The 22,543-nt window shown below is 49.0% G+C and overlaps 1 protein-coding gene across 2 annotated transcripts in view; it reads left to right on the top strand.

The window, feature by feature from the left end:
* ZFHX3 (zinc finger homeobox 3) overlaps positions 1-22,543 on the top strand; it is a 508,991-nt gene that overhangs the window by 346,867 nt on the left and 139,581 nt on the right. For both annotated transcript variants that reach the window (XM_052686500.1, XM_052686501.1), the window contains one exon: positions 9,232-9,548. The gene's annotated coding sequence lies outside the window, so the exon portion shown is untranslated. The remainder of the gene's footprint in view (positions 1-9,231; positions 9,549-22,543) is intronic.

Here is a 22,543-nt window from a genome sequence, read left to right as displayed (position 1 = left end):
GTTTGGGGTCCTGACCTTTAACAAGGCCTTGTGACGTAGGGCGGGCTGCCCAGGAGAGATGGAGGGGCAGGAGGCCGGGGGACAAGGTCGGCGGATAATGAAGTGGTCAGCATTGGATTTCTGTCACTCATGGTGGTTAAGTACAACAGCGAGGAACTGCAGCAGAAGGAACTGCTAAAGAGCACTTGCAGAAAGGAACAGAGGCAGGAGAGCCTGGGGAGGATCTTTGTTACCTTTCAGGATGAACTCTTAAGGTCCGAGTGACTTTGGTAATGAAGATGGTGAGTGCAGAAATCATGCAAAGAGTGAGAGAACAAGAAAGGAGTAGAAGAGATTAAACTGAACAGTGAAGGAAGTCCAAGGAGACTCTTAATTCGGCTGAGCATTGCAATCAGGTGCTGAGAGGGAGCAGGAAAAGCAAAATAAAGGTAGTGAAATGGAGGGCTGGAGCGGAGGTGACTGCAGCGGCCACTCAGGGCCGGCTGGCGGCGAGGTCACTGCGGAGTGCTGTGCTGGCCTGAGAGCCGCTCACCGTGCTGCCGTGGGCCCGATGGCCGCCCGCTGCGGAGCCCCGGCCGCGTGTCCATCAGCCAGCAGCTGCCAGCCTCGGCCTTGGCTGAGCTGAGAGCTGCGGGGGCAGAGACAGTCTGTCTTCTGAGTTCTTTGTGCTGCTAGACCTAAATTTAGAGTGACTATTAGCTAGGAAAATAACCCATGTGGTATGAACCTACCTGCTGGGAATTCAGACAGCAAAACGGTGAAATGTAGAGGAAACGAAGACCTGTTACTAAAGAGGTGCTGTCAGATGATTATGTCCAAATTTAAGATACATTTCCTTTGCAACTGTGCTCTTTTATACCTGGTTTTGATAGAAATATTTCATTACAGTTTTGCTACTGTGGCTATCTGGAATGCAGCTGGTGGGTATTAAATGCATTCAGCCCAACACAGAACATTATAATACTGCACAGCGACACCAAAATTAAGCTAACAAGAAACAAAAGTGAAAATGTTAGTCTCAGCTTATTATTCAACTTAGATAAGATGCTAAAAGCAACTGAAATGATCACTGAAGAGTAGGGAAGTAGATTTGAAAGCACTTTGAACTCAGTGGCATGAACTAGTTTTATTTACACAAAGAGAAAATAATACGTTGTTTTAATGCCAGTTGTCCCTTTATAAATGTTCAAACTGCAAGGCCCGCAGAGTGAAGTCGTCCCATCAGATGTACAGTGGGCTCATATGCAGTATAACCTTCAGTGTCAGCTGCACAACTGTAAGCAGGGTGACAGGGAGCAGCCTGTGGAAGATTTGCTCTTTACATGTTTTTTTCCTTATTTGGGTGTGTATTGTTGCTTTTTTTTCCCCTCCTCTAAATGCAAACATGGAAGCCAGGTAACTTGTTAGAGAGGTGGATTGCATGATTGCTGCAGCATTGTTTTAATTTGTCTTTGGATGAATTCTCATAAGCTTTCATGAGAAAATCTCCCATTAGAAGCATTCATTTAATTTAAGAACAGTTGGGAGAGGAAGGGCTGAGATGACAGATGGAGGACTGTGGGTGTCTTGTAAGAGAGAGCAGAGCTTTTTGTATTTGTCTTTTGTGGCACATAGTTGCTGTTCTCTGCTGCTTCCATTTTTTTAATCTGTGCTTTTTGTGCAGTATTTCTTAGAAATCTCTCCTCTTTTGTACTGTAAGTCTAATAGATTTCATTAGTTTTTCCTGTACTGTGCCAGCTTTAAAACATAACAATATAACATCCTATAGAGATGCGTCTTGATAAGCAAGCAGAATGAAGTAGGCTTTAGCTCTAATGTGTGGATTTCAGTCCAGTTTTGAACTGCATATATTTTGCAGGAAAACATATGGAAATACAGAACTGATTTCTTCACTGTATGAAGTGTCTGTTTGTCCAGAGCGCGGTACGTGCGTTCTAAGGACCGTTTTGATAATCAGGACTTAACACCTCTTTTAACAGTGGTTAAGTTATAATAGCAGATAATTTGTAGATGCCTCTGCACTGGGGCTGTCAGGTCCCTTCACTGAACTAACTGGAATTTAAAAGCAAATTTAAATTGAAGTAAATTGCAAAGTGGCAAAATGTTTGTTCTATATAACAGTTGCTTTGCTCTGTGATGTAAGAAGCAAAGTGGGGCCAAAATTCCAAACATCTGTCTGGCTTGTTCTCACAGTGCTGCACATGAATTTCTTTTCATCTGTGTGTGCCATCCCAGAATTTGCACTGCACTTAACGAATCAGTTGATAAGAAAAGCAAAGTGCATTCATTGGATTTTTGTTACTTTTCTGTGAAGCTTTCAATTTAAAATGACCAAACCAGAATGCCACCCTCCCTACAGATTCCTCACTGTTCACCATTTTTGAATGATTATTCTCTGTTTAAACTCAAAAAATCCTTTCCAAGATGCCATCTCCTCTTACTCACATTCCTGCAGCCGCTTCTTTTTGTTGTCACACGTTTCATCCCCTATAAAACACAGTGCCGTAACGAACTTTGTAGCCTTTTATTTTTACACCGTATTCATTCAGATCTCTTATTCTTTCTCCATTCCTCCTTCTAACAAAGCAAGCTTGACATTCACCACTTTCAGTCTTATCCTTCCTGTTTCACTGCATATTCCTGTGCTCTTCCCGTCTCCTTCATCACAAATCGGATTTCTCCTATATTTTTAACCCTGCCTGTGGCAGGGGCTGGAGCCTGATGATTCTTGAGATCCTCTCCAACCCAAGCCCTTCTGTGCTTCACTCTATAACTTTTTAGTCTCACAAAAACATGTCAATATTTTATTCCATTCTGCATCATCCACATTACTTTCCACAGTCTCAACTGTGAGTTCTGCCTTCCACTCTTTAGAATCTGCACAAATGTGCACAACTTGGCTTTTTTTCCTTTAGGATGTGTTGTTCCTTAATTCCATCATCACAGTACTGAGCTCAGCAGGGAGCTGTGTGGTGATCCTGGCTCGGCTGCTCTGGCTCTGGTTGGGTGGGATCTGTGGAAGAGGTGCACGGCATCCCGCTCTGCTCCGGGACGTGGGCAGCGTTGGCGCAGCCGCCCTTCCTGCATTCTGCCATGGGACTTCTTGTCCTGCTCAGCTCCTGGGAGCCCCCACCGGCTCCTTCCCATACCCGCAGCCCAGCCCTGCAGGACACGCCGACACCTTCCAGCTTCCTTTTTCCCTCCTTTATAGCCAGCTCTGTTACAAACTCCTTCAATGCGGGCTTTCTAATATCAGCTACCCCAACCCTGGAAACAATTATCCTCTGACCCATTGTCTTCGTGAGGAGATGGATAGGCAGGGACATTCCTACATCTGTCTTTTCCTGCTGTCCTGATTTATTACTTTGTAAAATAATGAAACATTAAAAAGGTTGAACCTGAACTGAAGCTATGACTGTGACACTATTAATCAAACTGTTGGAGAATTGCTTGATATTAGGTGCCTTGAGCACTGAGCCAGCCTAAAAGTTGGCCTGAAACGCTGTCTAAATGTTGAATGTTGGGCCCAGGAAAAACAGCTCTCCATTGCTTTGTGCTGTCTTACAAGATATGGCCATACAATGTAGTGGAGCCCAAAGCAGCACTGAGGCTGAGGAAGGCAGAAGGTGGCTGTGGCGGGCTCCTTAATCTGCTCCTGGCATGGAAATGGGCCTTGGTGGAATCAGGCTGTTGCAAGATGTGTCTCAGCTGGAAGGGGCTGGGAGCTCCATGCCTCCTTGGTTGCAGGGAGCTGAGATACCCCCAGTCTTCTCCCCAGGAGGCGGCGTTCCCTGTTGCGCTGGCAGGCCGTGCTGTCACCGCATCCTTTATCCTGCACTGCGCTCACCTGATGTCTCAGTTCTGGCACACAGACACTGTCTGGGAAGCTGAGCTCCAGCCCCAAAATATTTAGTTAGCAGCCATTCTGTTAAGTGGAATTGACTTTTTATCGGCTTTCCTCTGTACGGCTGCCACCAGCGAAGGCCGTTTCCTCCTTCCCTCTCTTCGGCTGTCAGCCCGCCCCACGTTCCTATCGGCAGCCGTTAGCTCTGATCGATACCGAGCCCTGTGTAGCAGCTCACGCACGGCTGCCCTCGTCCGCATCGACCGCAGCCCTTCCAACAGGTAGCCATCCCCCGCGGCAGGGCCGAGATAAACACCGGCTTCGCTCCGGGCCGATTCATCACGGAGGCCTTCAAGGAGACCTGGCGCCCTGCTGCAAAGGCTGGCCAAGATCGGAGACCTGACAGCGTCTGCCGCCTGAGACTGCCGCAGCTCGGCATCTCCCCTCTTCTTCTGAAACTCAGCCCATAAAATGGTGGGCTGCATTTATTTCCAAATGCTTTCAAAATACCTATACACAAAATTACACTTCAGACTAATTAGTTAGGAGAACCTTGTGCCTCTGAAAATTAAGGAGGCAAGTGCTGATTGGCAATGGGAACAGGATGCCATGGGCAGGGAGCGGCCCCGGGGGGACACCACAGCCTCTGGCCTCAGGCTGGCCATGGTTCAGGAACCAGCAAACATTCTGTAGGAGCCTCAGCAGAGAGCTGCAGCCTGGGAGAGGCAGCGGTGCTGACACGTTCTGCTCAGCAAATGTAAATGTCGACTATGAAGTGATCCATCTACATTGAGGCTGTTTTTTGCCTCAAAAAATGTTCGCTGGGTCTCCACCAGCCATTGGGGAGAGGAGCCCACCCTGAAGCTGGAGAGCCGTCAGGTGGCTGCAGTGCGTGGGCCCAACCACAGCTCTGCCTGCACACATGGTGCACACGCAACTTCTGCTCCGTGAGACAAACCCTGGACGAGAGTCCCTTTTTGTGTGGGCTTGGAAAGCAGAGCGGAACATGCAGAAAAGCGAGGGCCTTGCCAAAGGTGAAACACGCAACCCTTAATCAGGCTGCAGAGCAGACGCATCAGCGGAACAGCAGCAGGCTGCTCTGGGATGCCATCACAGCACCGGTTTGCAGACGCAGAGCTGCATGGCTGTTACAAACTTTCCAGTGAAATGAGTGTTTATTATTATAGGTTTGATGCTGTTCCCAAAAGGACCTCATCAACAAGTAATAAGGCCTCAAGAGAGCAATTAGAAACCTGAACTTTCAAATTGCATAGAACCGTGGTGCAGAAGGTAGCTTTTGCTTTGACGTTGGTTTGTTTGGTGCTCTCTCTGGTGGTGGGCAGTCACTGAAGATGTGAGGTGCCAGCGTACTGGCAGCTTTTGCCTCCCCTAGAAGAAAAGTATCTCATTTCTCCCACTTGTAAAGTGTCAATAATATTGGCCTAAGTAGTATTGGCAGAAGGTGGAGATGCTCAGTTTGAAGCTTGTTTTGAATGTTTTGGATAGGACGTTTCAGAGAGGAGCTACATTGAGTAATTCTTGCCACAAAAAATCACATGGCTACTGGAAGGCAAGAACTTGCTCAAGAATACAGCTCTGGCTTAGATGCGCCAGGGATTATTGCCTAAGAAGGCTGATATTTCTGACTGCCCGGCAAAGCACCCAGCTCTGCAGGCCTCTGCGCTGGTATTCTTTGAAACGTAAGTGTATCTCTAGAAGGCGTTACAGAGTTAAAGTTGATTTGTTTCTTTCCTTCTTCTTTTCTGTTTCAAATATTACCTATGAAAGCCATTTCCCTTCACAGAATATAGGTACAGAAGAGAGCTGCCATGAATTTCCTTTTCAACAGGAACTACAGCAGGAAAGCAAATGCTATTCCCATGCAGGGAGCCAGGGAGAAAAAAACTGCATGCCCTCAAGGATTGTTTGTGGGTTCTGAAGCCTCGGCAGCCTCAGGAGGTTCCCAGCTCATGGCGGAAGCGCGGCCCAGGCCGTGTGGGAGCCGGTGCAGGCAGCGGCAGGGGCTGTGCTCCGCGGCACAGTGCACGTGTCCCACAGTGCTCTCCTGAGCAGCTCAAAATGAGAGTCCTTCTGCTGTGCAGTCATCGCTGCAGAAGTAAAAATAGTACTGAGTGATACTAAAGAGAAGCAGGAGCGATGCTGCCGTAAGGACTGAGTGGGATTCCTGTGTAACTGCTCCGCCGAGAAGCATGGCCCTCCACTGGCTGTGCCGTGCTGCAGGCAGTGCCGGTGACAGTGCAGTGGGACCCTCCAGCAGCGTGGCGCCCAGGGCACATATCTTAATATACCGTGTTTTTCTCTGGAAGATAGACAAAGCGAACAGACCTGGGCAGCATTCACATGACAGGTCATGACTCTACATGTGTGTACCCAAGTGTTTCTGCAGCCAGTCATTACGGAGCTGTTGAGGTGAAACCCCGCTCCCTTTTGGGACAGCAGAGCCGGCCCAGAGCTCAGCTCAGCTTGGGAGCAGGCAGTGCCCCATGTCCCAGCACTCAGGGGAAGCAGGGCGTGCTCCATCCCTGTGGCCACAGCACTGATGCGGAGGAGCACTGAGCAGGCTGCCACGGCTGAGCTGGACACAGAGGTGTCCCAGGCTTACACACATTTAAGGTCTTGCAAATCATCAGTGTATAAAATGGAGCCAGTAGAGGGAGTGAAATGCAGGGACGCTGTGCTGCCAGTGGAGCGAGGAGCTGAAGGGGTTTTGGTCCAGTTGCTGTGGTTCAGCCACGCTTCTCAAAACACAAAGCGGGTGCAGTGGCTCAGGGCAGGGCTGCCAGTGTTGTGGGAATGGAGCAACAGGGACAGGTTAGCACTCACAGGAGTGAGAGGCTGTCTGCTGTCTCCTTATAAATAGATATTTTTTGTGACTGATGCTGCGTCTGTACAGTATAAAGGAGGTATGCAGAAGAACGTTCACTTTTCATATAGTTCTGTAAGGGGCTGTGAGGGGTGGGTTCTGTTGCCAGCTGTGGTGGTCAGAGACCCTGTGGGACCTGGACTGAGAGGTAGAACACTCTTGTCGTGACTCCTCCAAGGCCTGCCCAGACTCCAGCAGACATCAAGTTATGCACCGTTCATGTAATCAAGGTTACATATCTATCTGCATCATCATCAACAACACGGGTTGTGTTAATACTTTTTACTCAGTCTGGAATCTCTGAATCGCAATAGAATAAAATGTGAAACCTCCAGCTGTGGGTTCACAAAGAGCTGTGCTTGTTGCTCCAGCACAGACTGTGAGTTGAGTAGCACAACTCTGTTCTCAGATCCCAGTGCGTGTGAGCAGCCCGGCTTCTGCTTCTGTATCCACGCAGAGCTCAGAGCACAGCATAGCAAAAGCATAGGAAATCCACAGACTGAGCTGCTGTTCTAATTCACAGTGGATGTTGGAATAAGAGGTGGCAAACTGTTACATTCCTATGAGCAATCAAAGTCTGGCTAAAAATGAGATGAAATTCCAGCTGTAGAGCCCTGTCCTCTTCTGGCTCTGCATAAACAGCAGACAGACTTGGCAAACAGGTGTTGACGTTTCACCCTACGGATAAAAACCTCAGCTTTTGTTGGTCAGCTCCTGGGGAAAGTGAGGGCTGGGCTGCCGTGTCGCCTGCTGAGTGGAGCCTGGAGAAAGGCCAGGTTTATATTGCTAGATTTTCCTACGGCCATATAGATGTTACTGCCAGCTATAATGCAGACGGTTGGGCTGAGTGTTGTGTTTTGTTTTCACGTGACATGGTCAGTCAGCCAGGCCCCAGCAGTCAGAGCTAAGGGTGCCCTCAGTCTGTCGTGTTCCCAACAAGGGGCTGCTGAGATTTCAACTTTCTACCTTTCTTTCCAGTATCCAGTATTTCTATCCAGTATTTTGAGCCAGAACCTGTTCATATAGCTGCATATACTATGTGCATTGTTTTTATTAAGTGTTTTAATCTGAGTATTTACACAGAGATGCACTTGTTACAGCAAAATGCAGAACTGTGGCAGGTTGGTAGTCACAATAATTGTGCTGAATGCTGTGGAGTTAGGTTACAGTAAGTTCTTCCTCCTTGAAATGAGTGTTTGTGCCTGTGCCAAACAATCCTGCATCAGTCTTGAACCTGTTAAAGATGAAAGTCAGAATAACCACTGCAGTATGGAAAGGTAAAGTGACAACAAAATGGCACTTGGCCAATGTTTATTAATCACAGAATATGATATGAAATCATAAGAATAACCACCAAAAGGTAAATAAATTACCCAGCCTACTACTTATTTTCATGTACAGTTTGACACAGAAGCTGAAGCCGTGAATGATTTAGACCTGTTTTAACAATAATACTCATTTTCCTGAAAGATGGTCAGCACTAAGGCTGCAGTGGGCACGGTGCCAGCTGTTGAAAGGTTAATGTCTCAGCAGCAATACATTGAATTATGAATTATACCGGTCCCAAAATGGAAGGTTATTAGCTCAGTATGTTTAATTAGCCCGGCTCAAACTTCGCCATCTGCTAGCACTGCCCATCACTAACGTACAGCCATGTGGAATAGGAAGGTCAGGGGCAGGGTGCTGGGAGCAGGACATGTCCCGCCGCCGCTGCCCTGAGCGCCCTGGGAGCTGCCTGGGGTGGCCGTGCTCCAGCACTGGCAGGGCTGGGCGCTCGGCCCCGTGGCTCTGAGTCCTGCCTGTGACAACCAAGCTGATCCCTGAGCTCCGAACGGCCCTGTTTGTTGCACAGAGCTCAGGGGTGCGAGGAAATCCACAAAAAGAATACATGGCTTGTTTTCTCCTGAATCCTTGGGACCAGCTTTCTTGGCAAAACGTCTGATTAATGTTTGCAAATTCTAATTAGAGTTGTATCCAGTTGTGTTTTGGTTACATCATAGTGTTTGCCGTGAGGGGAAAAGGAAGAAAGATGAGAGCCCAGCCTGCACCTGAGCAGTGCATGTGCTATAGGAGCTTTTCTAGAGCTGGTCTGGAGCTGCAGCAGACACAGGCAGGGCAGTGCTGTGGAGGGGCGCTGGGTCAGCAAGGTGTTCTGCCGGCGGGGGCAGGCGGGGGATGGCCTGCGGTACAGCTCCCTTCCTGTAGTGGTGTGAGGCTGTGATGTTTTGCTTTTCCATAAATACTTATTTGCTTGTTTTTTTAAGAAGGAGAAAAGTAAATAAGTGTTTCATTTTTTTTATTAGCTAAGATGCTGTGACTTTTAAAACACAACGTATTACCTTGATTAATTATTCATCATTATTATAAAGGCGCTTCTGGGGGGTTAGATGTTAAACCTGGGGTCAGAAGTGTGCCCTCAAAAGTGGAATGCACAAACACCCTGGGAGATTTCGAGGCTGTTAGAGGCCAAACACAGTCTTATTTTTAATTCTTCTTTTTCTAGGTAGGAATACCTCGCCGAGGAGGAAAGGAATTTGAACGGACTTAATGCACAGCCTGTGCAGCTCCCACTGGCTGGACACTGAAATGAAGAGAGAGTTGATTCATGCCAATCGCGACATGGCCCACCAGAATTAAAAGCTGTTCTAACCTGTCAGAGAGACTGGGTCAAACCCTGATTCACCAGGACTTGCCTACGTGAAGAGGTCTGTGTGGTTGTGCTGGCTATGAAGTCTCCGTGCTTCTGTGCTGTATGTGAAGAGTGACAGAAATGTGACAGAAGTTACGAGGCATCCAGCTCAGCATACGAGGCGACATCAGGTAGGACCTCAATTCCTTTCTTAATTTCTTTACAGAAATTGTTTCTTCTTATCCCCTGGAGTTTTTTGCTGATTCCCTGTCTTCACTTGGTAAATCCTCTGTACTTTTACTTTTGAAGCACGTGGCATGGCTGGAATATCAGAGTAATACATAATAGAGTAAAACCTGCAGACAGAAATAGAAAATAAATGGAAGATGAATTGATCAGAGGAAGGGCAAAGGATGGAGGGGATAAAACAAAGGGAAAGAAAGACAAGAATAATACCTTACCTATGTACTATAATTATTTATTATTTTTGTATGGCGCCCAGGGTATACGGAATCTGTTCTGGTGAACAAATAGGAAAAAAAAAGAGTTCTCAGCCCCAAACAGCAAACATATTAATTTATAATCTGACAGCCCAGCTAAACAAGCGGTCAGGCCAGGGTGACAAGGAATAATTCAGCGCTTATGGAGCATGAGTTACTTCGGTTTGGTATCCACACATGTGTATGCCATCAGATGGAAGTCTCTTGTTTGTGTAATAAGTTAGTGTAGAAGAAAAATGTTTCTCTTAGGAAAGTTCTGAGTGAGAGAGAGAGTGTCTGAGGGCGCAGACAAGTGTTCTAATCTAGAGGAACAAAGAGACTGCCATTTTAATACATTGTAGAAGGAGTGACGAATTTAACCACAGCTTTACAGCAGAGGCATGAGGGAGCGCTGCAAATCACCCCCTGGCCAGCCTACAAGGGAGCTCATAGCGGGCTGAGAAGTGGTGCAGAGTAAAGAGAAAAGCAGAGGAGACAGGAGGAAAAACTGGAGCATTTGCTTTGAGCCATCCAGAGCTCAAGTTTCTAATGAGCCGTCCAGACAGGACAGCGAGGAGGTGACCTGAAACAACACTGCTGAGCAGGAGAGATTCCAGGGGAGAAGCAAACCACAGAATCGAGGCAGCAATAGCAAAGTTGTTTTCTAGCACAGTTACTACAGTTTCAATTGCACTTTTATTCCAAAAGCAAATTCCAAAGTTTTATGTCCATAAAGGTTTAGACATAAACAAGAAAGAAGTCAGGAAAGCGGTATGTACTTGTATAAACAGTTCCACTTTATAATTAATGCTGGAGATCAGGGAAGTGGGAATAGCTGTGCATGTGTGGTCATTCAGATTTACTGTTGGCCTTATTAAAGCCTAGTTCTACAATAATTTTATGCCCAGGTAGGGGCAGAAAGAGAGAGAGCAGGATGCCCCCAAGCAACCCATAAATAGTGTGGTGAAGACAAAGTGTTTATTACTTAGCTTCACAAAGGCTCCGTAAGTGCTCTCCCAGGGTATGTATACTTGTACCCCAGATGCCAATTCTGCAAATTAGCATTATTTCTCAAAATACTATGTAAATAGAAGTCATTTAAATACTTCATTTCATCAGACAGAGTCCCACATAGAAACATCAATGTCTTCCTTCTGCAGAATGAGTGGAGATTTTTGTTGCCTTTTTATTTATCTTGGAGCGCTGTTACTGATGAAAAAAGACTAGCAGGATCTGGGATCTTTTCAGAACTTCCGCCGTATTTTGCCCCACCATTGCCCCTGCCATCTTTCTTCCTCATCTTCCCCCTCCCCGTACCAAAGTAGCCATTAGCCTTTGATCTAAAGACTTTCGAGAGACAGGGTGAGATTACAAACCCATCAGTCTGAAGGAGCGACTCTGGGGCATGAACTTTACCATTTGTCACTGAAGTGTGCTATTTCAAATCTTCTATTTTGCAATTTAAATGACTATGCCAAAAGTTATTTCAGGGCTGAAACACATAGGGGATTACAGGGATATGAGATCCTGTCAAATAAGCTTTGGGATGTCCCTTTTTTGTAAGCACAAAAGCCAGCAGTAAGTTCAGCTCAGATGTTTGATAATGAACTCCTGCTGTATCATTGCGTGTCCTACAACTGTAAGTTGTTGAAACTTTCACAGATGTTTTTTTTAATCTGTTTTTGCATTGCATTTCACATAGAAACAGGTACCCTGGTTTACAGGAGAACAGTAAAACAATGTGAGAGGAGATACTCCTAAAACCGTCTTGAAATGACAAAATGGTTTTCTTGGATAAAACATAATGGAAAAAAACATGGATGTGTCAAAATTTTCCAGAGTTAAAAGCAACTGTAGCATCCCATTGGGGGATGCACTGCTGTCCTGCCCCATGGGCTGAAGGTACACTTCTAATCCTGAATGTTGCAGGATGCTGGACTTTGAAATCCTTCCTACTAACTGTAGTTGCTGCTCAGCAGTAGGTACTGAGCAGTAGATTCTTTTGAGTTAATTCCATGGAAGTAGGAAAGGGAGAGAAGAGCAAGTGAGAATGATCAGAGACCACTGTGAATCTCTATGGTTTCATGGTACTCCATGTGGGTGTTATGTGTGCATGAGGAGAATTTACTGAAGCATCATACATGCTCTGCTTCCTCAAGTCAAATCAGTGTGATTCCCATTCTGCAGGCTGGGCAAATGGGACAAAAAGTGGAGGAGAGACCGTCCTCATTATGTCTTTGTCTCAGGGCACTTTTAGCATGCCCCATGTTACTGCTGTGCCGGTCCTTCAGAGCAGACAGAGAGTCTGTGGCGCAGCTAGGAATAGCAGCCAGGCCTTTCTTCCAAGTCCCAGAGCCTCAAGAGTATTTTTAGGCATCTAATACCATTAATTTCATACTTTTTTTGGGCAAAGTTCTGTGAAACAAGATCATGCTTCCTCCTGAAATAATTTTTGAAATTATACTTCTGTGATCTTGGACAGTTTTTTTCAGGGAACAGTATAAGTTTGGCCCTGTTTAGGAACAAATGGGCTTCAAAATTAGATTTGGGAAGAGTTGCATGGGGACTGCGCTTTTGTGCAGCCTTGAGGTGTGATTAAATGTACAGAGAGGATAGTGCAGGCTCTGTCTTCTGTGGGCTCTGAGCAGGGCTTTGGCAGAAGGACGCGGCCATTGGGTACCAAGAGAGAGAGCGGTGGAAGGCTTCCTGTAATGGCCATGAGCGTCAGATTCCTCTTTTGGAATCTCCAGCAGGCAAAATGCTGTGCTTTTGTATCTTCAGGTACAAAACCTTGCAGATTTAAATACAATGAGACCATTGCTGTACACCGGCTTACGAGTATGTTGATGAAAACGATGCTAACAAATGAGAGGCTTCCAGAAGTGCTGGCAGCCAGCCTGCATCATGCAGCTGCAGAGCTCAGCCCTTCCCAGAGAGCTCACAGCGCCCTGCAGAAGTACGCCCATTTCCTACATATGGTCAGGTTTTTACTATGCTAACTCAGCAATCAGTTCAAGCCCTGCTCCTGCATCCTATCTATTATTAATTAATCGATTTCCTATAAGCTCGTTATTTCGATGGCTGTAACTTCCTCACAGTGTGCAGGCAATGGAAGGCAGTTCCCGTCACAGAGAGCAGAAAATGCCCACGCAGACACAAGTGAAAGATCACTCCTAGGAGAAGGCAGATGAGCAGGCAGGCCATGGCACGCTCGTGCCACGGTTATCTCTTTCTTTTTGGTTAAACACCTCAAATTCCTTTCAGCGATGGCTGTACATCTTCTGTCCCCAGTCCCTGCGGTCGCCCACAGCCATTTTCTGTTCCTCCCATCCCACATCGTGGCCACCTGGTGTGCCCTTACCCCTCTGCACAGTCTCTAAGCTGAGCAGATATGAGGGACAGCATGCTGTTGGTTTACAGGAAGGAAGAGGCTGAGGAGTGTGTGGGGTCGGGGCTGTGCTGCGCGCGGTCAGGCAGTGCACGCAGAGGAGTGCTGGAGTGCTGTGAGGGCTGCACATGTGCTGCAGACATCGAGGTGCGTCCCTCCCAGCACCAAACGTGCTTATTAGACTGCTAATGTCCTGCCGGTGGAATCCTGCCTCAGAGTGTATTAGGATAATGAGTTCACACCTAACTAATGGAGACTTAATAGAGTTCCTAACAGGCTGCCTTTTCCCCCACTGTTTATGACCCCACAGGCCGGAGCTGTGAGGGGAGGGAGAGGCCGAGGCTGCCTGGTCCCACAGGCTCCACAGCCGCTCTGGCCTCTGCCTGCCTCAGGAGTTGGTTTCCAGGGACATCATCCCTCCACCTTTCTGCAAGGAAAAATAAACAGTTTGAGGCTCCTGCGTCTTTATTAAACATTTCCTTCAAGCTGCATACTTTGGCCGCGTGCCCAAATGCACCGAGAAAGCTTCCACAGAGCAGCTTGAGGCCAGAGCCCGGCTGCCACGACCAGCAGCCCTGGCAGGGCCCAGCACCTGCGGCAGGCAGTGTGGCTGTGCTCCGCAACGCGGCCATGTGGCCGTGCTGTGTGGGGAGGTGATGGCGAGCATGGCATGGCTGCACGGGGCTGCTGGTGTGCAGGCCTGGCGTCAGTGTGGGAAGGGTTTTGTAGAGCTGCTGGAGCTGAAAGGAAAAGCAGTGATGCTTTTAAGGCCGTTGCAGCAGATGAAAGGTGTGTTGGTGTTTGAAAGCTGCGTTCTCTGCCCACCGTCGCAGCATTTCAGCCGGCTGTCAGTGTGGGTTCAGGGTGGTCCAAAAGTGGAGGACCTGGCAGTGCCAAGTGGTGTTGCCAGGCCGGGCACAGCATGCCCATGGGGAGCAGTGCCCAGCTGACCCCGGCCTGCACAGAGGGCGAAGCCCCGGGCTGTGCAGGAGGGGTTGAGCTGTAGGCAGTGTGGGCACAGCACGGGGTGATGTCAGCGCTTCCTTCAGGGCCGGTCATGTGCGCCTGCCAGGTAAACAGTCTCGAAATAGCTGGGAGGAAGGCAGCTGATGGAGCGCCGCTGAGCTGGAGCGTGGCCTCCACCCTTTCCTTGCCATGGTTGTTCTCATGGGCAGCTCTCCCAACTTGGAGCTGGCTGTGAGGGTGTGAGGGGCAGAAGTGCCAAATGCAGGGGCTGAGATCATGCTGAGATCTGTTGTAAAGTGCAGTTTAGCCGTCAAGATGGCACTGACAGCACAGGCAGAGGCTGCTGGCCTGCAGGCAGTTGTTCCCCCAGACAGCTGTGTCCCTGCTTCTTTCAGGGCCTGGAGGAGGCTGTGGACCTGTGAAAGCACAGGGCACTGAGTGGGGTGCACAGAGCCCCGCTGTGCCCTGAGCTGGGAACAGATTATACTGGGGGCTTATGGTGTGCATAGAGGCTCACTTACATCATGCAATTGAACAACCAAAGTTCAGGTATAGAAGCTCTGTAAGTGCAGGAATATTCTTAGTTGCCTCTTTCCTCATTCACTAGAAATGTGCCTTTACTCTGTTGCCTCTCAGAGCAGCCTGGCAGTTAGTAACTGCAAATGAATTAGTAAAAATAAAAATCAGTAAGAATAAAAATAGAATTCGTAACAGTAAAAATTAGTAACTGCAGTAAGAACTACAGCGCTGCTTGGAGACAGGGTTCTGTCAGTCGCTGCTCACCAAGCACAGTGCATGAGCTGAGCCACGGGAAGGGCCTGGAGCACTGCTCCTGCAGCTCCAGTGGCAGCACAGCGCTCTCGTGGCTGTCCAGGACGGGGCTGTGTGCTTTCAGGCTGGATGGAGTGTTTCTTCAGGCATTTTCCAGGTGTGACAGGATGGTCCCATTAATCCTCCCTATGTGTGCCCTTTCTGGAGCAGCAGGGAGACGCTGCAAGAGTTGAGCTGGGAGAGCGGTCACAGCTACTGCTGACAGCCAGGTGCCAGCTCAGCACTTTCCTTTACCCCACAAAACAAAGCTGCCATCATAGCAAGGACCCATAAAATGCACGGCATTCCAAGTGCAGAGATTAGTGGTAATTTTACAAGGACTCAAATAACGTCAGTCTGCAGGGTGCAGCACTGCCTTGAAAGGGAACAGCAGACATTTCCCCTGGAAGTAAGTTTCCTCTTTCGAGCAGTTTGCAGCTGAAGCACAGTGTCAGATTGTGGCACAAATATCCTATCGGCCTTGGGTTGGGAGGTGGATATCTGATACCTCTTTCTGTTGCCGAAACACGCTGCCCAGGCAAGGCTCCCAGCACAGTTATTTTTTGAAGCATTATGTAATTGGATTGCGTGGTCAGTAGTGCTTCCTTAACGAGCCTTTCAGCGAGCCCTCCGCCTGCCGCAGCCAATCCTCAGCCCTCTCATACACACTCACGCAGACTCAGTCTGGAGTAAACTCGCTGCTAAGTGCAGTTAGAGCACGAATGGAGCAGGCTGCAAACAGACCACTGCCGCTGTGGAGCTTCCCCCAGCCACTGCCTCGGTCCTTAGAGGACCACATGCAATGCCACCAGCGTCCTGTTTCCCCAGGGTGGGCACAAACCAGAGCTCGTGGTTCCCGGGGCTGGTCCCAGGCACTGCTCCAGGCCCTGAGTGACACCGGGATCCTTCCCTTCCCTTCCCTTCCCTTCCCTTCCCTTCCCTTCCCTTCCCTTCCCTTCCCTTCCCTTCCCTTCCCTTCCCTTCCCTTCCCTTCCCTTCCCTTCCCTTCCCTTCCCTTCCCTTCCCTTCCCTTCCCTTCCCTTCCCTTCCCTTCCCTTCCCTTCCCTTCCCTTCCCTTCCCTTCCCTTCCCTTCCCTTCCCTTCCCTTCCCTTCCCTTCCCTTCCCTTCCCTTCCCTTCCCTCCCTTCTCCCCATGCTGGCTGTCAGTGGGCACACAGCATTAGGATCTTGGTCCTGTTGCCCCTGCAGCCAGGCTACGGGCTGGGGATCGCAGCCCACAGCCGCCTGGCCCTCAGCCCCCGCTGGGCTGGGCAGGGTTTGGCCGTCTCTCCGGCCGCTGTCCGTGCGCGGTTGTGGCTCTGCTGAGTCACCGCTTCCTGTTTGTGATTGCTGACTGGTGGCAGCAGTTGCAAAGCAATAAGAGATATTAAAAAGTGTGAACTTCCACTGGGACCAAAAGATACAGTCGGGGCTGTGCCAAGAAATACACTGCAGCAAGCGGCTGTTTAAGAGGGATGCTGAGTTCTGTGCACCCCGTTCCCTGCTGCAGGAAGTAGGAAAATGAGTGTCACTGCCTGTATCAGGAACCCGAATAAAATTGCACTCCAGTGCTCAAGCACACAGTGGTTCCTTTCCACGCTCCTCAGGGCCGCAGCCCATCCCTCCCAAAACCCCCACCTGCCACCCCAGCTGCCCACAGGACGTGGGGAGCCCCGTTCACAGCCCAGCAGTTCTCCTCCAGCACTGACGTGGTGCTGAGGAAGGGGCTGCTTCCAAAGGCAGCCATAATGCTTCTGCCGTTCTTTTTTTTTTTTTTTTTTTAATGGGAAACATCCCTGGGGAAAAGCATGAAAGTATATGGGGAGGGTGCTCTCTGATCATTAGGATCTAAATGCAGCATCCACGCAGCATCTGTGCTTCTTCATATTACGCTGTAATCTGTCTTACAGTGATGTTACTCTGTGGGCATTTCCCTGCCTGTCCTTTTCTTACTCGAGCATTTGGAGTCATTCATCGCCAGTAGTTTCATCTCCAGCCACAGTCACTGTTGTCTCCGAAAGTTCTTTCTCCACTCTCTTGTTTATTGTATTTATATGGGCCTTTCAGTTTGTATTTTAAATCCATATAAACTTTTTGGCCTTTTGGAATATATGTTCTGCTTATTAAGCTCGGCACAGGAATTAGAGGATGAAATTCTATGGACTGTCAGTGGAGGAGAGAATCATACTCGTACTACCCTGCTCTGGGTTGAAGCTGCAGTAACTTTCAGCTCAGAAAGCATGCATAGCTTTCTCACTGGCATTAGACAGATCCTTTTTTTTTTTTTTAACCCTGTGACAGACACAAGGCTGAGGACTGGTGTAGAGAACATGTCTTAGGGGAAAAAAAAACACAAAAATAACCTCAGTTATTTCAACAAATACCAAAAGTGGATTGAGAGTGGATGAAGAGGAGGAGGAGGCAATAGTGAACACACAGCACAGTTCAAGCTGGCAAGGAGCCCTTTCTTGAAGAATGTAAGTTTAACCTTTAGCATTCAAGTGTCTGGGCTTAAGTGTCATTATGAGCAATGCTTTCCTCCAGCACAGCCACTCCTGCCTGGAGGAGGTTCTGTGCAACCCCATCTGTTTTCCCCTTTCCTTTACAGTGTACAAAAATACGTATTTGTGTGCTTGTGTTCAGTGAAGTTACTTGTGATGGCAGCCCCGTACGTGACAAAAGCAGGATGCCGCTGGCTGGCTCCTAGCAGGAGCTGCTCCGAGTGCTCAGGGAGGCTCTGGTGCAGCTCGTGCCCCATAGGTGGAGTTCCCTGCCACCACCAGCCCAGCACTCGCTGGCTGCATACGGGGCCGGTTGTGCGCCCCAGCCTCGTAACGAAGCACAAGGGCTGTGGTGGGGACTCCCGCAGGCAGTGCTCTGCAGTTGCCCCTTTGTTCTGGACTCACCAGGTACCTCTGCAGCTCTTGATGCGTTCTGGCTGCAAGAAGGAGGAGGCTCTGCTAGTGGATTGCTTTTGCAAGAAGCAAGCTAAAATGAAGAGGAGGGAGGGATGGGCCTGGTGTCATCGCGCCCGTCCATCCCCCTGCCCCCCCGGTGCAATACAGTTAATCTCACCTCTTGATGGAGGCAACATAGAAAAGAATTAGAGAGACAGCAGCAGACAAATGTCAGACCTGGCTGCAGACGGACAGGCTCGATGTGCCCCCCAAATCATCTCCAGCTGTAAAACACTTCAGGGCTGATAGAAACCACACGCATCCCAGGCTGAACCGATCTGCAAAGCTGCATTCCAATAAAAATGCAGTACAGACATAAAAGAAATGCTGCCTGGGATTCCTGTCCGGCTCTGGGGGCAGGGAGGCAGCCCCGTCCCTCCTTGCTGCTCTGTAAGGCCAGGCTCGGGCCCTTGCAGCCTCCACCGCCGCCGCTCCCTGGTGCTTGGCTCCCAGCTCCTTGGCTCCCAGCTCCAGCCCTCAGAGGGCATGAATCAAAGCAGCCACATGGGCTAATAGGGGAGGGTCAGGGTTAGCTGCAGGGTACGTTGCTGCCTGAAATCACATGCCGGCATCCGAATTTCAATAAGTACGCCTCACGTCTGAGGCTGTGCTGCAAATGTCAGATGTGCTTATGTTAAATACAGGTAATATTCTGAATGTGCGTTTGAGAGCATGATTATTTCAGATACCTTGTCTGATGAATTTTGCATCTCGTATTTGTGATTTATTTTATACGAAGTACACACTCCCTTCTCGTTTTCACCTTTTGTATAAGCTCAGGTTTTAGAGGAACAAAAACATGCGTGTATAAGAGGCAAAGATGAACTATTTGATTAAGTGCAGCAAAGATGCTATATCGGATCAGATTTCCCACTGCTTACAGCATAGACTCTGAGCACACAGTTACTATACAATAAGTGCAGCTGGTATTGGTGCTTAACGTATCGAACAATTTGATGCAGGCCTTGCTGCAAATCTCCATTTTAAATCTAAAATAATTTGAAGAGGAGAGGCAGTGGGGATGTTCCCTGAGGGGAGCCCGGACCCCGGGGCGATGGGGTCCCTGCCCAGCCCTGCAGGGAGCACCCCAGCACCGCAGGGCAGCGCGTTGGTTCGGTGCCCCATTGCTGCGCTCTGGGTTCTGCGGACACGGCCCTGTAAAACAGGATCCTTCTCGGTGCTGAAAACCCTTTTTTTTTTTTCTTTCTAGCTTAGTGCAAATTGTAATTTTATTTTGTAACTTATTTTCCTCTCTTTCCTTTTGAGATGGTCCCCAAACATTTATTGTGGGATTTTTCATTTAAAATAGTTTTCTAGGGAAATTACTGTGACAGTGATTTAATTGTTTAATTAAAATCTGACATTGATGACAACATAAATACAATAGGCATGAGGTGATATAGGCATTAAACAAGTGCAATTGTGGAATACATCCACAGAGTACACTGAGCATACAGAGCAGCTCACAAAGAAATGACGTTCAATATTTATCAGGTTAGTGTATCCTAATTAAATGTCAAGACTTTTTTCTTCGTTTCTTTCCAAAAAAGCAAGAAAACATACAGATGTATGCCAAGTGTTTATTTCTATCGCAGACACGTCTGCTCGTCTTGTGATAGGGCCTGCCAAAAAAGCACGGTCCCATTGAAGATGTGCTCGGTGACTCGGGGCTATTGCTGAGCCTGACCGCAGCCACAGCGGAGGTGCAAAGCGCCCACTGCGCCCCACTGCCCCCAGGGCTGCACTGAGCCCTTTGGCTACAAAGTGGATGTGCGAGTTTATCTTAATATCTGAGTACAAAACTACTGAAGACAAAAGAAGAGAGGAAATGGTGCTCTGAATTGCCCTGAACATTCCCCCCCATTCCAAATCTCTCGCAGATCCTCCTGCACGCATTTGTTCTAAATACGTGCGTTCCCCCCATCTCTCTCCCGTGCCCACAACAATACAGACGTGCTGCCAGAAGGAACACACGTCTCTGCCAGGATTGCTCAGCAGTGCGTCTCTCCAGCCCCGTTCTAAGCCCTGATGCATTTCTGCATCCCAACAATGAACGTGCTGCTGCTGGAATATCCCCATCCCTGCCTCTTGCTGGGCGTCTTTAAATGGTATCAGATCGCTTCTGCGGCTCATGCAGCCCTTTGCAATCAGTCGCTTCTCATCAGCTGCACTTTCCCCCCTTTCCCCACTCCTAAATAAATGCTTCTGCTCCAGCCCAATTCATGTCAGCCTTCCCCCCTTCTGGTGTGCAACTTCACGCAAACAAACTTCCTGAATAAAAAGGCAGCATACCTGGGCAGTGCTTTGAGCATTAAGGTAGTAACCGATAGAGCAGACATCCCAACTCCAGTGCAGGGATTTGATTGCAAATTTCCATTGCAAAGGAGGAGAGGGAACTGGAAATCTGACAAATGCCTTCAAATTGACCTGTGTTTTCACAATGCACGCTGTGTTTAAAATGAATGGCAGACTTTATCATTTGGAGCTCCTTCAAGGACTCCAGCCCTCTGCGCTTTGTTCTAATGCTTCAGACGTATTTCCAAGAAGCACAAGGCTGTGTAAGTGGATGATATTATGGAGATTTTCTTCCCCACAATAATTTTTAAAGCCTGAATTTTAAAAGCCAGCCTGGAACCTTCTCCTCCCTACTGCCACGTGCTCTCCCCAGCACCACACAGGGCAGCCTGCAGCCTCCCGTGCCCCACAGGCTCCATCCCAGCCCCACACGCTACCTCAGGAACAATGCGGCACAGCCGAGGCTCCCCAGAAATCACTGCCACCCGTACAGGTCTGCCCACTCGTGCTTCGGGATGAGCCTCGAGCTGAGCAGCACTGCTGCAGGATCGCTGCACAGCTCCTTGTGGGGCCGGGGCAGCGGCTCACCCCTATGGTGCATCTCAAAAACACCAAGCATCTTTGTGAAAAGTAATGTCCAGAAAGCCACGTGCACTGCCACAGAAGCCAAACACTGCATTGACATTGTTCCTCTTAATCCTCACATATTTTTCTTTTATGGCACAGGTATTTAGTTGCATTTGTTCAAAATAACATATAAATGAACAAAACGATTCTGTGCGCAAATACATTAGGCGTGCTGCAAGACAAAAGAGGGGGTTCATCTCATAATTCAAGTGCCTTTAAAAAGTTTCTTATGGGAAAAATCTTATTTTTCCTGCAGCTCTGATACCGAGAGGTTCTCTTTACTGAGCTCAGTGAGAGATATTTGAACCAGAAATCCAATCTATGGAGCCACACAGACAGAACCAAGGCGCGTCCACAGCAGGCAGGGCCGCCAGGGTTTCCACTCAGCGCAGGGTGGGCTCTCCCTGTATTTTTGGAACTGGGTTGTCTTTTCACCCAGCACAAAGAAGTCCTAATGGAAGTAAATTTGCTAGAGGAGAAACGTGCACACACGTGTGTTTGAAGGCTGTACCCAACCATTACTGTACAAATTGCTTTTTGATTCCGTGGATGTGTTTTGGTGCTGCGTGGGGCTGCTTGCCTCTCTGGGCATTCCTCGCTCTCACCCTTCTTTGCACACCTGGACACACGCACACCTTGCTGCTTCTGCCACCCTGGCAGAAATGGGAAAACGGGATCTCTGCCTTTCTCTGTGCTCAGAACGAGGGCAAAGCTTTGCCCCGCTCTCAGCCCGCGCTCCCCTCCCAGCCGCTGCCGGCTCTGCCCGCGCCAGGGGACAGCAGTGCCCTCGGCCTTGACCCCAGCCGGGCTGCTCCTGGGGGCCGCAGCCACGGGCTGCCCCCGCTCCCGCTTAACCCTTCCGCTCCCGGCGCTGACCCCGCGACCGCTGCCCTCCTCCCTTTGGGGCGCTCGGGATCGCCGTGGGAGCATAAAAGGACAGGAATGCAGGAGCGGCTGTCACGGGAGGGCACGGCGCGCGGCCGGAGCAGCGCTGCGAGGGGAGGGAGGTTTGGTTTGTGTTAGCGACCCAGACAGATGCACTTCGGCATGTTTGCCTTTATGGAATCCATATGTTGTCATGGGAAATTAAAGGACGGCAACGCAGAACTGGAAGGCACAACACAAATGCAAAGAAAATGCACAAGACTACCAGACTGCATCTGCGTGCTTGGGCTCAGGTGCCTGTTCCCACAGCATCTCTTACAGGTCCACACGCTACCTTCCCCGCTTGTTTACTTTTTCTTTACTCCACAGAACCATATCAGGCAGCACCCAGTCCCCACTGCCCTCAGCCTCCCTGCGCGTCACACCGAACGCTGGGATGGCATTGCCAGAACACCTTCATCTCACACTCAGAACAGCAGTTAGACATTACATGCACCTCCATATGCACCGAGCAGCCCTGAACAATTCTGCCTGCTGGAGGGCTTCTTGCTTTGGGTATTTTTGTGTTGATTTTTTTTTTTTTTTTTTTTGAAGTTCCTGCCCCACAGAACCAGGCAAACATCTGGAGCAGCGGCTGCCAGATTGGAGCCAGCACTGTGCTGGGTCCGTCCATTTCACAAAGCAAAGAACCCACAGCATGCACAATTCAACCGTACACACTCAGTGCTGCATTTATAATATTCAGACAACTGTGGTGCACGCTGAACCTCAACCCGAGC

Source organism: Tympanuchus pallidicinctus, unplaced genomic scaffold, assembly GCF_026119805.1.
Source record: "Tympanuchus pallidicinctus isolate F22 unplaced genomic scaffold, pur_lepc_1.0 scaffold22, whole genome shotgun sequence".
In the NCBI taxonomy this organism is placed as follows: Eukaryota; Metazoa; Chordata; class Aves; order Galliformes; family Phasianidae; genus Tympanuchus; species Tympanuchus pallidicinctus.
The sequence above is the reverse complement of the archived record's forward strand: the minus strand, read 5'-3'. Positions and strand labels throughout refer to the sequence as shown.